General features: G+C 50.4%; 1 protein-coding gene and 1 long non-coding RNA gene across 4 annotated transcripts in view; one reads left to right on the top strand and one right to left on the bottom strand.

The window, feature by feature from the left end:
- P2ry2 (purinergic receptor P2Y2) overlaps positions 1 to 11,552 on the bottom strand; it is a 21,062-nt gene extending 9,510 nt beyond the window's left edge. The window contains exons 1-2 of one of the 3 annotated variants that reach the window (XM_010603246.3): positions 11,323 to 11,552; positions 1,330 to 1,507 (exon numbers count right to left, since the gene is read on the bottom strand). The gene's annotated coding sequence lies outside the window, so the exon portion shown is untranslated. The remainder of the gene's footprint in view (positions 1 to 1,329; positions 1,508 to 11,322) is intronic. The other 2 variants (XM_010603247.3, XM_010603248.3) reach the window with 2 other exon arrangements.
- Positions 11,553 to 11,825: 273 nt separating this feature from the next.
- The window catches only part of LOC104847702, a 20,453-nt gene continuing 19,063 nt past the window's right edge, over positions 11,826 to 13,215 (top strand). Inside the window, exon 1 of the long non-coding RNA XR_002024696.2 lies at positions 11,826 to 11,951. This is a non-coding gene — a long non-coding RNA (uncharacterized LOC104847702). The remainder of the gene's footprint in view (positions 11,952 to 13,215) is intronic.

The raw sequence follows: 13,215 nt of genomic DNA, 5'->3' as shown, positions 1-13,215 counted from the left end.
TTTTTTTTTTTTTTTTTTTTTTTTTGGTACCAGGGATTGAACTCGGGCGCTTGGTCTTGCAAGGCAGGTGGCAGAACCACTGAGTTAAATCCCCGGCCACCCAGCCTCTGCTTCAGGGTGACACCCTGGTCCTCTGCCTTCTCCCTCAGGCCTCCTCTGACCCCAGCAGTGCTTGGGACCTCACCCTGAGCTCTGTGGAGACTGCTCTTTCTGACTTTGTCACTAGCCCCTCTCAGCACTCATTGGCCCCACTCTAGAAGTTCTGGGTCTAGAAAGAGATATGAGCCCTTTGAGGGTCCAGGACTTCCCTGCCTTTGTTCCTATTGGGCTTTCTGTCTGGAAAGCCCTTCCAGAAGCCACCCACACTGCACTCCCTTCTGTCCCTCCCTTCAGGCTCTTGGAAGCAGGGTCAGTCTAGACTAGGGCCATAGTGACGGAGTCCCCAGATGGCCTGGTGGAGGTTGGCCAGGATATCTCATCACCAGGTCACTTATCATAGCCTTCTTCAGGCTATCCTCAGGCCTTGCTGGTAATTTGTCCTTTCACCCCAGTGTGTCCTAGGAGCTCCTTGAGGGCTGGCTCCATCAAATGATTTTCTCTGTCCCTTTCACCTAGCAAGAGGCCGGTCCCACAGCAGTGAGTACAGGACACAGAAAATGAATGAAGCAAGTATAAGAGGCTGTGGGAGCCCAGAGGAGCTGAAGGTACCCCTCCTTTCCCTCCCTTCTTGGACAGCCTATAGGAGGACAATGGTGCTTAGAGATTTCTCAGCTGCTGAGTCTAGATGGCTATGAGTAGCCTGGCCCTTCTGGAAGCCTGGCTTACTTGGGGCCTTCTCCTACCCCAGATGGACACCTAGACTGTCTCCCTCAACAGCTGCAGGAGCCCAGATGGGTCAGGGAAACACCAAAGGAGTCAGGTGTACGAATTCCAGAGGTGGGTCAGCTGTCAGAGGCCAGCCCACATGCTCTTATCTGCCCATCTCTGGTTCCAGTCTGATCAGGTGTTCCCCATTCTAGGGTCCCTGCTCCTACACTTCCTGTTCAGGCCCAGGTTGAGCAGCTCCAGGCAGCCCCCACCACACCCTTTGGTAGATACTGCCAGAGAGGTTAATTAAGCTATTTGTTCTAAGTCACACTGCCAAGAATTGGAAAAACCGGGTAGGATAACCAGTGCTGCAGCACTGTCTGGCTCCAAAGCCCTAATTCCTTGTACCCTGGGATAAAAAAGCAGGGAAAGGTACTGCCTTAGAATTCCCCCAAGCTAATCCCAGCTAACCTGCCCAGCCTCCCAGCCCATGGGCCCGCCCACCTCGCACACCACCTGTACCTGACCAGCCCCTGGTCTCTGGGTTGGATGCTCAGCAGGCTCAGGTTCCTCACTCATGAATGTGCATCTGGACGGCCAGCAGGGAGCTCTTCGGGGAAACAGGAAAAACAAGTTCCCTGGACCGGGCCACGCCCAGCCTCCAGCATTTTTCAGGGCTGGCAGCTGCCAAAGGGGGCTCCTGCAAACACAGGGAGGTGGAGATGGTAACCTGGGTGGCTCCTGGGTGCAGTAAGTCGTCTCGGCCAAGCCCTCCCAGGGCTGCCTTCTCTGTTCTAACCTTGGCTCCAAAAAAGCAGAGAGGTCACTTCATGTGCTTGTCCTGGTCAGAGTGCCCTCTGCACACCTACACCCCTGTCCTGACGTTCTACTACCAGCTCACGTGCTCCAGGGATGAGGTGCTCCCAGCTCCTTCCCAGGCAACCCCCTTCACAGGAGGCAGCTGTGTAGGGGAAGATCTCCCCCATATCCTGCAGGGTAGACCCAGCCTCCAGTGTCTCCTCCCACGGTCCTGGTACTGCACTTTAGCCGCACAGCAGGAAACTTGCCAATATCCTCCATGCTCAGCACATATTCTATAGTACTTCTGCCCAAGTCAGGTCTCTATCCGGAGCCTCCCTCCTCGCCACTTCTACTCCTGGGCATTGGAATTCTGCCACAGGTGATATAAACACACACACACCACACCTAAACACACACAGGCACAGACACACCTAGCATGCTCAGATGCACATGAAGCATGCACACCGGCATTGTCTAGACCAGTGGTGGTGAACCTACGGCACTCGTGCCACAGCAGGCTGTTTGTATTACTGAAAGCTCTAAAAGGTTCCCCATCGCTGTTCTAGACAGTTAGGTCCAAAACAGTCTTTGGAAATCATCTGTGCCAAATCCCCACTTAACAGAGGAGCAAACTGAGGCCCAAGGCTTCACAAGGACTCCAAGACAGAGCCAGGATTAGAACCCAGCTTTCTTTACTCCAGCCCTGGTTTTTGTCTCACCGGTGAGTCCCTCACATGCGTCACACAAAGGGTTTCAGTGAGGAAATGGCAGGGGACCCACTGCACTGGCAGGTCCAGCCCACCAGGACCTCGGGCACAGGATGGGGAAAAAGAAGGTCTCTTTCTGGAAGGAGCTTTTCTCATTTTCATTTCCCTAGAACAGAGGAATGGGATCTGGGACAGCTGAGGCTGGGTCCATAAGTGCAAGGGGGTGGAGGCTGCAGGAACAGGGCCAGGCAGGATGGGGCTTGGGAAGTGCTTCCGGTCACTGTGTACTTTGTGTATCTCTGTCACACCTTGCCCACCTGCTTCAGGCTGACTGGGCCAGCAGGCTGTTTGCTATCTGCCTGTCTACTCTAGAGTCCAGTGACAAGGTGAAAAGCATCACCTTCTCACCCCGCTCTGCCAGGCACTCTCTCGTCGCAGGCGAGGGGGAACTGTCACTTCCTCAAATTCAGTCTCTCTTTTCTGAGAAGGACCTCCACCATTGTCACACCTTGCCCACCTGCTTCAGGCTGACTGGGCCAGCAGGCTGTTTGCTATCTGCCTGTCTACTCTAGAGTCCAGTGACAAGGTGAAAAGCATCACCTTCTCACCCCGCTCTGCCAGGCACTCTCTCGTCGCAGGCGAGGGGGAACTGTCACTTCCTCAAATTCAGTCTCTCTTTTCTGAGAAGGACCTCCACCATCCTTACAGGTTGCAGCCCCTCTCCCTCACCGCACCCTGCAGAAACCCATCACCCACCAAGTCCCTGCAGAACTACCAGTGAAGTTCCTCAGCTGCACTCCACCCTGGAGTCACGCTATTCTGTCTCTGCCCCTCCCTTTGCACCTGTCTACCCTGCACACTGCAGTCACTAAATCTGATCACACTCTGGGGAGCTCCAAATCCTTCCACAGCTCCCTGGGGTGATCATGTTAATATCCAAGCACACTGAAGGGCCTAGCTGACCTGGTCTCTGCCACTGCTCCAGGAAACACACTTCCACCTTTGTTTTCCCATCTCACTGCACATAAGCCACATACATGGTCATATCTTACCCAGGGGCAGTTTCCCTTATTTTAGATAGAGTCTCACTATGTAGTTCAGGCTGGCTTTGAACTTACTATGTAGCCCAGGCTGGCCTCACGTTCACAGTGATTCTCCTGCCTCTGCCTTCTGAGTCCTGTGGTTACAGGCCTGTGCTACCATGTCCAGCAGCTTCCCATCTTGTAACATCTATATCACAACAAGAGTTGGGTGCTGTCTCTGTGCCAAGTTTATATACCTTTTCCCATTTAATCCGGAGACTCAGAGGCTAAATAACTTCTCCAGGGTCTCAAGGCTAGCAAACGGCAAGGAGCTCTGGTTTGACTTCAGAAGCTGTGCCCTTGACCACTACTTCCTATCCTGCCAGGCCCAGGCCCTGTTCCCAGGAAGCTCTCTGACTATCTCTTTACCCCCCATACCCACGCTTCTCTGATCAAGTGTCCAGCAGAGGAGCAACTGACAAGCAGGAACCAGTATTTACTTTTCTCAGTACCTCTCCAGTATTTTTGTTTTTGTTTTTGTTTTTTGGTACGGGATCAAACTTGGGACCTTGCCCCTGCATGGCAGTCGGAGGAACCACTGAGCTAAATCCCCAGCCTAGTACCTCCCCAGTTTTAAGTGGTGGGGATGGTTATTATACCCATTTCTCAAGTAGAAAAACTAAGGCCAGAAAGGGGTAAATAGCTCAAGGTCTTACCAAGATCACCAGAGAGTCAAAGGCAGAACCAAACCTTGCCTGTAAACCACCAGTATGGGTCTTTCTCTGTGTAGCCTCAGGCTACTAAACCCAAAGCCAGGAGAAGGAGCCAGGGCAGTTCCCAGGCTGGCTTAGGAATGTCCATGGCAGTATGACAATATTCCAAGTCCTCCCACTGCAGTGGTTCTGGAATGTGCTGCCTGCCTGGCTGGTGGCCCTGTCCTGTCACCATCCTGGAGACCCCTGCTGCCTGTCTCTGCCAGGGGAGGATGCCACAAGGGCAAACAGAAATCCCAGTTCTGCCATTCCCAGTAGGAACTGGACAAGTCTCAATTCCAAAATCAAAATTTCAATTTCTTAATAGAATAATGGAACCTGTCCCATGAGGTTGAGATAGTCATATGAGATGGATATGACTTTGTTTTTACTATGCTGGGGATCAAATGCAGGGCCTTCTGCATGCTGGGCAAGCACTCTACTATTAAGCTATACCCCAACCTGATATAGGCTCATTTTATGAAATAATAAGAGATAAACATACGGGGAAGGAAGGAAAAAGGGGGAGTATCCCAGGAAGACAAGAAGGGACAAGGAGTCCCACAGAAATTATGGGCAGGGCTATAAGTGGCAAGGCCATAGCAACTGACCACAGGTCAAGTTTCTCATTTTGAGGGCCATCCTCAAGGAGAAGCAGTCCAGGGACCCTAGCAGGAGCCAGAAACCCCTTCACCTTGCATTCTTCTTACCTTCATAGATGTGGCTATACCTATGCCTGTCCTTGTACAGGGTGTCTGGGGACTCTGAGGTCAGACTCTTCCTGATTCCAAGATAGTCATTGTCAAGGTGGAGAAGGCACACCAGAGACAAAACCTCAGAGTGATCAGTCCTGAAGGTCACCACAGAAGTCCCTAGCCAGAATGAATGGGTAGCCAGGGAAGGCTTTTTAGAGGAAAGGACACCTGACTAGCATTTTGGGGCTTCTGTTTGTTTAATTTTTTGAAATTATTACATGTTTGCAGTACATGATTCTGTTATTCGTGGGGAGTTGGTGCATGTATACAGCACACCCTAATTCTTTTTACTTCCTCTTCCTCTCCTCCTGTTCCTTACTCCACCTCTTGTTCCCCTTCTCATTTGCAACTCCTTTAGTGTTATTATAATTGTACCATGTTGGTTTAATGTGTTTAATTCTAGAATACGGACTGATAGCTAGTGGGAGAGTGTTCCTCATTTCTCTCTCTGTCCCCACCCCTTTTGGCTTTTCGAGATGAGCTCTCCCTATATAATTCATGCTGGTTCTGAACTCACTGTGTGGCCCAGAAGGCACTCCTCCTGCCTCCACTTCCAGAATGCTGTGATTACAGATGTGTACCACCACCCTTGGCTTTCATTTTTTTCTTTTAAAATGTGATTTAGGGATTTAGCTCAGTGGTTCCACCGCCTGCCTCTCAAGAACAAAGTCCAGAGTTCGATCCCCGGTACCAAAAAAAAAAAAACAAACCCCAAAACAAAAACAACCACCCCCCAAAAAACAAAAACAAATAAATATGAGATATTCCTGAAAAGCCTTTGTAATGAACAGACATTTCTCAGACAAAAGTAAAAGCAGCAAATAAACACAGAAAAAATGTTTCACATCACTGGTTATTTGAGAGATGCAGATGAAAACAACACTGAGATTCCACCTCAACCCAGAAAGAACGGCTGCTATCAAGAAATCAACCAATAACAAATGTTGGTGGAGTTATGGGGAGAAAGGAACCTTTTTTCATTGTTGGTGGGAGTGCAGACTGGTGCAACCACTGTGGAAATCAATATGGAGATGCCTCAAACAGCTAGAATTAGAGGTCCCATTTGACCCAGCTATTCCTCGGCTGGGTATTTTCCCAAAATAATTAAAAGAATCATACCACAGTGATATACCACAGTATATATAAACATATACACATGTTTATAGCAGCATTTTGTAATAAATAAAACTTGGAAATAGCCTAATTGCCCATCAACTGGAGATTGGATAAAGATGTGGTTTTTAAAAAATAAAATGGAGGGGCCAGGGATTTAGCTCAGCGGTTTGGTAGCCTGCCTTGCAAGCGCAAGGACCTGAGTTCAATCCCCGGTACCAAAACAAAAAGGAGTATTACTCAGACATAAAGAATGCAAAACTAGAGATATTTATAGCTAAGTGGATGCACATTGAAGCCATACTCTCAAGTGAAATTAATAAGACACACTTGTGTAAATACCAAATAATTTCTCTGGTATGGAAACTAAAACTGTAAATAAGGATCAAAATGTATAATTGACATTGTGTAATAGGAAGAAAAGGTCTAAAAGAGTAGGGGAAGTGGGAAGGGTGGGGAAAAGTAAGAAGGCAAAGGAAAAAATATGAGAAAAGGAAAATCATGGAAACAATATCTTTGTAAACGGAAGGGTGGAGGGGGTGAAGGGAGGGCAGGGGAATGGGGAAAAATAAGAACCAAGATAAGTCATGTAAAGGTGCAAGATCCCAATGATGAATGTAATTGTATTGTATACCTAAAATGTTCTAATAAACTAAAAAAATTAGAATTGTGAGCATAAGTGATTTGTTTTTATTGGCTGATTGCAGAAGTCACTGCAATTTTTAGAGAATTTGGCTTTTCCATCCAGGAACAGGGCTTACTTCTCCCTCAATTTTAGTACATTTTTATAGTTTCATTATGTGAGTTTTTCATATCTCTTTGCTGATTTTGTTTTTGCTTTGAGATGGGGTCTTGCTATATTGTCCAGGCTGGTCTCAAACTCTTGGGTTTAAGTAATCTTCCTGCTTCAGCCTTCCAATAGTGGAAACTATAATCACGTACTACTACGGCTAGTGGTTTTCATTTTTTCCTGTTATTTATTTATTTTTATTAGTATGTGCTTGCAATACGTAATGCTTACCTTCCTTGTGTGGAGCTGCTGATTTGCATTTTGCACAATGGGTGGGGGAATCACGGGGTGGGGGGAGAAGAGAAAGGAGGAGGAAAGCAAGCAAAAGCCAGAAAAAAGGCAACAGGATGGTTAATCACCCCTGTGGTTTGAGAGCAGTGGACAGTAGGTGGGCTGCTTAGGATCAGGAGCTTAGAAGTAGCCCCCCATTCTCACCCAAACATCCTTCAAGGCCTGAAGACCAACAGACCCCCCAGCCTTGCCTGACATGTTGTACCAAGAGCACGACGACTGGCCTGGGCAAACAGCTCAGGCGTGACCTCAGACGTTGCCTCAGCTGCTATCAAATGTTGGCATGATTCTTCCCCTCCTGGAGATCCCTGGGCTCTCTCACCCTCTTGCCAGGTTCTTTCCCGCTTGGGACTCCCTCTCTGGCTTCGAGGGCTACTCATTGAGGCTGAAGTTAGAGCATCTGACTGGGTAGGTCTCAGATCAGGAAACTCAACCAAGGCAGGACTTCAAAACACCCTTCCCACTGGATGCTGGCCTAGCCCAGCCCAGCCCCTGCACAGGGCTACAGAGTCATCTACTGAATTCAACAGGCTCAGAACCCTGGTCTCCACCCCAACCTATCACATGGGAATGCCTCCAGCCAGGCCAGAGGCCAAAAAAAATCTGGGTTTATGCTACATCTTGGAACGACCCAGTCTGTGCAGTCTTGGTCAAATCAGACCCTTCCCTGATCCTTGGGTTCTTCACTGGTCAAATAGGGAGAATCACTACCCTATAGGACAGCTCATGAGGAATGAGAAATACAAAGGGGCAGGTGGGTACTCCGTGGTATTAGCAAATCATACACTGTCCTGATGTGGTGGCTGCATATGTCCGTCACAACAGAGAGACGCTAAACTCTAGGAGCTCACCATCCTTAGTAGGGGCCCTCCCAAGTGTTCCCAACAGAGGGGCAGATGCCACAGTCTTAGCAGTCAGGGAGACTCCTGGAAGGGAAGCTATATCTGATTTGAGGAGGACCACAAAGGGTCTGGCTTGGGAGGTAAGGGAAAAATGAAAGAAGCCAGATGGAAAAGGGGGCAAAAGCAAAGAACAGAAGATATACAAGTCTGCAAAACTGAGATTATGCCCCTCTCAGCCTTTCAAATTCATTGATTCTCAGCATCCAGTTCCAAGAGGGCCAGGTTCTGGGAGGGAGCACTGACTTCCTTCATTTTGCTGTTCATGATTCTGATTCCCTTTGGTTTGGGATTCTCAGAACCACAGAAGTCTGCATTTAGCATTAACACAGTCATAAGTCACATTCCTAGAAGCTATGAAGTCCCAACAAACACTTGCCGATGTTCTTGTGACCCAACTTCACAGATATGGATAGAGTCTACTTGGGTGATTAGGCTGCATCAAGAGAACCCAAGGGCCACAGAGCCACAGCAACTCCTACCTAGCCTGGGGAAGGTGGCCAGAGAGCTTCCCAGAGAAGATGAGACTTGGTGGGTGATTAGGGGTTTGTTAGGTGAACAAGAGGTGGGAGAGCATTGAAGACAGGCAAGTGCCAAGACTCAGGGGGTGTGAATGCTGCCTTCTGGGAAAGGCCAGGAGGTCATGTGCAGCTGGCATGGGAGGTTAGGAGCACGGAATGCGTCAGGGACAGAGGAACTCATATGAAAGAGCTCATATGCCAGGCTGAGAAGCTTGGCCCTATTAAGGCTTAAGAAGAGAAGGACACGGTCAGCATTGACCTTTACAAACATGGTGTCACATGGAAGTTGTCTAGGATGGGGGAGGCTGGAGGGAGGGAGACAAAGGAAGAGACCACACATACAAAGATGTGGTAAGAAGAGCTGTCACTTGGTTCTAGACTCCCTATGAGGTGGGGTGCGTCCCTCTATCCCCACAGTCCAGCCATGGGAAGAATCTTCCACTTATAAACTGGACAGGGAGGCTGGGCACTCACCAGGAAGCCACATCAGTATAAGTCTGAAAGAGGCCCTCCATGCCCCGGCCTCTCCTTTAGGGAGCTTCAAGGACAGGTAACAGGGTACCAGAGCCCAGGGTGCCCACCTTCCTATCAGAGACTTCTGCTATTCATTCCAGGCCAAGAATACTCAGGCCTCAGAGACTTTGTGACAGTGCAGCGGGAGCACTCCTTTGCTCAGGAACCCTCTGATGCTTTCATAGAGCAAGGCCATTGCACGTGATCACTCATTTATCAAACACTCCCTGCCACCTGCTATGACCAACCTGTGCCAGGTAACGGGGATAACGTGAGAAAGCAGAGATGGCTTGATCTCATTCTGAACTGGCCTTTCTCTAGGGTAGGTATAGAGGTCAAGGAGGGCCCCACAGCCAGCTTCCCCACAGCAGGGAAAGGGCAGATCTGAGGACCTAAGGACAGCCCCAGAGGAAGTTGTAGGCTGAAGGGTGCACCAGACAGGCCTTCGGGAGGCAGTTAGAAGAGACGGAAGATTTCATCAGGATTACCTCCTCCTCCCCTCCCCAGGTCAGCAAGTCTTCTTGGTTCTATAAACAGGCCTGGGCAGGTGTCCTCTTAGCAGTAGCTGGGTAACAGGGCCACAAGAAAGCCCCAAAGACAGGTTCCTAGGGCAAAACTCAAAAACCCTTCAGCCTGGAAGCCAGAGGATTCGCCTCACAAGATGGGTCTTCTGTCTCAGACAGGAAGGGCAGGTAAGCACGACTCCAGGTTTCCCTGGAGCTTTGGGACTTTGAGCAAGATACTCTCAGAGCACCTATTTACTTATCTGCAAAACGGAGATAAGGATTCTTTCCTCACCAGGTCATTGGAGGATAAAATGAGGGATTTTTGTAAATTGTTAGTAGTAAGCTACCTCTGCAGAGGAGGGATAGGGAGAGGAAGACATCCAATAATTAAATTCCAATAAACAGCACAATCCTTCACTATTGCACCTGTGTCCTATTAGAATCTTCAAAGGACATTTAAATCTATGGAATATTACACTTCCCTGTGCATCATACTTCACTCACAAAACCCTTTCTTTACTGGGCTGGGAATGTGGCTCAATGGTAGAGGGAGGACATGCCCTGGGTTGGGAGGGAGGCTGCCAGGGGTAGGTCTGAGGTCAAACTTGCTTTAGTCACTTATTTCCTCTCCACCCGTGTTGTGGTTGCATCCAGCCTGTTGACAGCCAGGGTCAAGATTTAGAGCACTGTTTCTATTATCCACTGTGGGCACCCATCTCCCCCACTCCACCAACACACACACACACACACACACACACACACACACACACACACACACACACACCAGGCCCTTTTCTGATTTCTGTAAGAATCCTTATAAGCAACCTTGCATTTGAACAGGCAAAGATATCATCATTCTCAAAATTAATACCTAGGGAGGCACAATGTCCTAAGATTTAAAGCCACAAAAATCAACACTTTTATGGGTCATTTATGAGGCCTTGGGGGATACCCTCATACTCACAGATCCTTGGGGGATTTGGAAGCCTCTGAGCCCTGTACGTCTTGGGCAAGAGGAGGACAGGCATGGAGAGGCCACAGCCTCATTCTGCAGGCCAAGCACAGCAGCCATTTCTGGAGGTTGCTTACCATGCCCACACACACATCCCAGCTCCTATTTGGTACTTTAGGACAGCCCAAGGCAGGGAGGAGAGGAAAAGTGACAGGTCTTCCTCTCACTTGCAGGTGCTGGCTTCCTTTTACAGGCTGGCTGCTCAAAGAATCTCCTTTCTCCCATTTCCACCCCACAGATAACTGAGACTTCCCCGAGGCCCCAGCTTGACCCTCAAAAGCTCATTATTCTAGTTTAGATCCCAAACGAGGCTGTGGACCCAGGCAAGCTGGGGATGCCATGCTGAGAGGAAAGGCAGTCACCTGGTCCCATAAATCCCACTTGCAGCGCTAGTTTCCAGCAGGGTCTGGCATTTGGGCCTGCCTCCTGAGGGGCTCCAAGCCTGGCACTGGCAGCATGGTGTGGGGGCACTCTTTCTCCTAATTTACCCTTCCTACAGTATCATCTGCTAGATTAAAAGTCTCGCGACAGATTAAAGTCTTAACTGTCCTATGCTCCTGCCTTTCTAGTCTTACTGTTGCCCAGGACTGGAGGGCCGGCCACCTGAGTGACCCTCGGGGCAAGTTAGGAGTGCCGCAGGTCTCTGGGAGCTCTCAGATCTCAGACCACGGCCTCACGCCCCAGGGGCGCCCATACCAGAGCACACACAAAGGCAAGTTCCGTAAATTCAGCTTCTTACTACTCAGGGCGCGTGCACTCACCCACTAACACACTGATTTCCCCAACATGCGGCATACACACACCCTACAAGCAGGGCACCCGTCCTCACTCACCCAGACTACGCTCCAGGGAAGACCAAATTCAACACGGATCCGTAGCGTGCTTACTCTGTCCAGCTATGCGCTGCACCCCGGCTCGGATCCGCGCCCCAGGGAGACAGCCACAAGCACACTGCGCTCTCCCTGCCCACAGCTGAGTCGGCACTCGAGCCAGTCGGACCAGCCGCCTCCCCAGGCCGCGCCCGCCGACCTCTCTGAGTGTCCGGTCTCTTCCAGGCAGCCCGCCCTTCTGGAGACAGACCCTGGCACCGCCCCCCACCCGCCTCGATAGTTACTAGTCACCCTGCCACCCACTCTAGGACGGCGCCGCTGCGAGCGGAGTGGGGAGGAGTGCGCGGCGACCGTCCCGTAGCCTGGGCGCGCACAAGACTCGCGCCTCTCTGGAGCCCGGAGCGTGTTTGCGAGACGCCCACCTTTTACAAGGTTTGCCTATGGACAGACCCTGGCACCGCCCCCCACCCGCCTCGATAGTTACTAGTCACCCTGCCACCCACTCTAGGACGGCGCCGCTGCGAGCGGAGTGGGGAGGAGTGCGCGGCGACCGTCCCGTAGCCTGGGCGCGCACAAGACTCGCGCCTCTCTGGAGCCCGGAGCGTGTTTGCGAGACGCCCACCTTTTACAAGGTTTGCCTATGCCGGCATGGCTCCCGTTGCTGCCCACCTTGGGACCTTTGTGCCAACTCGCAGCCTCTGTTCTGAGTCCGGCCCAGCCTGGCTTGCCTTGGAGAGACCAGCTTAGGGTACTAAGCTGAGAACGCCAGTGCAGGCTGGCACTCAGGCTCCTGCCACCCTCCAGCTCCTGAGGGGGTGAAAGGAGACTCCTCTACGCTCCTCTTTCCTTCTTTCATCTCACCTGTAGGTCCCTGAACTCCCCATTTTTCCTGGCTTCTCATCATCTTGAGCTTCTTCTACTTTTTCTTTTCTTCTCTGCTTTCCATTCCAGTCTGCTTGCCTTCTGTAAGTCACAGACCTTGTTTATGTCCCTTTCTTACTCTGTGAGCTCAGGAGGACCAAGACAGGTCTGTCTTCTCCCTACTGTATCCCAGAGTTCCCCAGAGGTCCTCAACGCCTGGATGTGCAGATTGGATGAATGAATGAGTGCCCTTGCCCCATTTCTGGTCTAGGAGTCAAGAGTGCATGTTTGGACTCAGCTTCAGCATTGACTGAGAGGATTTGGTCCAGTTCCAGTACTTTTTAGGATCTTTTTTTTTTTTTTTTGAAATGAAGCCAATCACATTCACACACCTCCCGGTTCTATCCACTGGTTCTTAGGATGGTTCAGGGTCTAGATAAATGTAGATCAAGCCTCTTCTATGCCCAAGGAGCTTGCCCAGGTTCCCGCAAGCTCTAGATCAGCCAACTACATGTAAGAGCAGGATGGACACAGTGTTGTGTGGCTGAGCCTCCTCTGCAGTTCCTTGGGTCCTCTGCTTGGGAGATACAAAGGGCCCTTGTCCAGCCTCCTCCACCTATTGTTCAGCTGGTACATACAACTTCCAGGGACCTCAGTATCCCCACAACCCTAAATTTTGGGGCCCAAGCCTTAGGCTCCCAGTGTGGGGATCCTCTTGGGCACTGGAGCCTCAGCCAACCCCCTCTCCCCCAAAGCTATCAAACCTTCTATGGTCATTGCTGTTTCTCCCAGGAGAAAAATATCCCTTGGGTCAATATGAGGACCCAGGGCTGGTCTTAAACTGCAGCAAATACCCCGGATAATGGCTGGTCCGAGGCTCTGCCTCCCCTGCTATGGTCCAACTTCCTTTACTTTACAGCCAAAGAAACTGTATCCCATAGGGCCGGGGATTTAGCTCAGCGGTTCCATGGCCTGCCTCGCAAGCACAAGGACCGGAGTTCAATCCCCGGTACCAAAAAAAAAAAAAAAAAAAAA

The sequence above is a fragment of the Fukomys damarensis genome, unplaced genomic scaffold (assembly GCF_012274545.1).
Source record: "Fukomys damarensis isolate Sample0158 unplaced genomic scaffold, DMR_v1.0_HiC HiC_scaffold_16, whole genome shotgun sequence".
NCBI lineage: Eukaryota > Metazoa > Chordata > Mammalia > Rodentia > Bathyergidae > Fukomys > Fukomys damarensis.
Note: the sequence above shows the minus strand (reverse complement) of the source record. Positions and strands in the feature narration are given on the sequence as shown.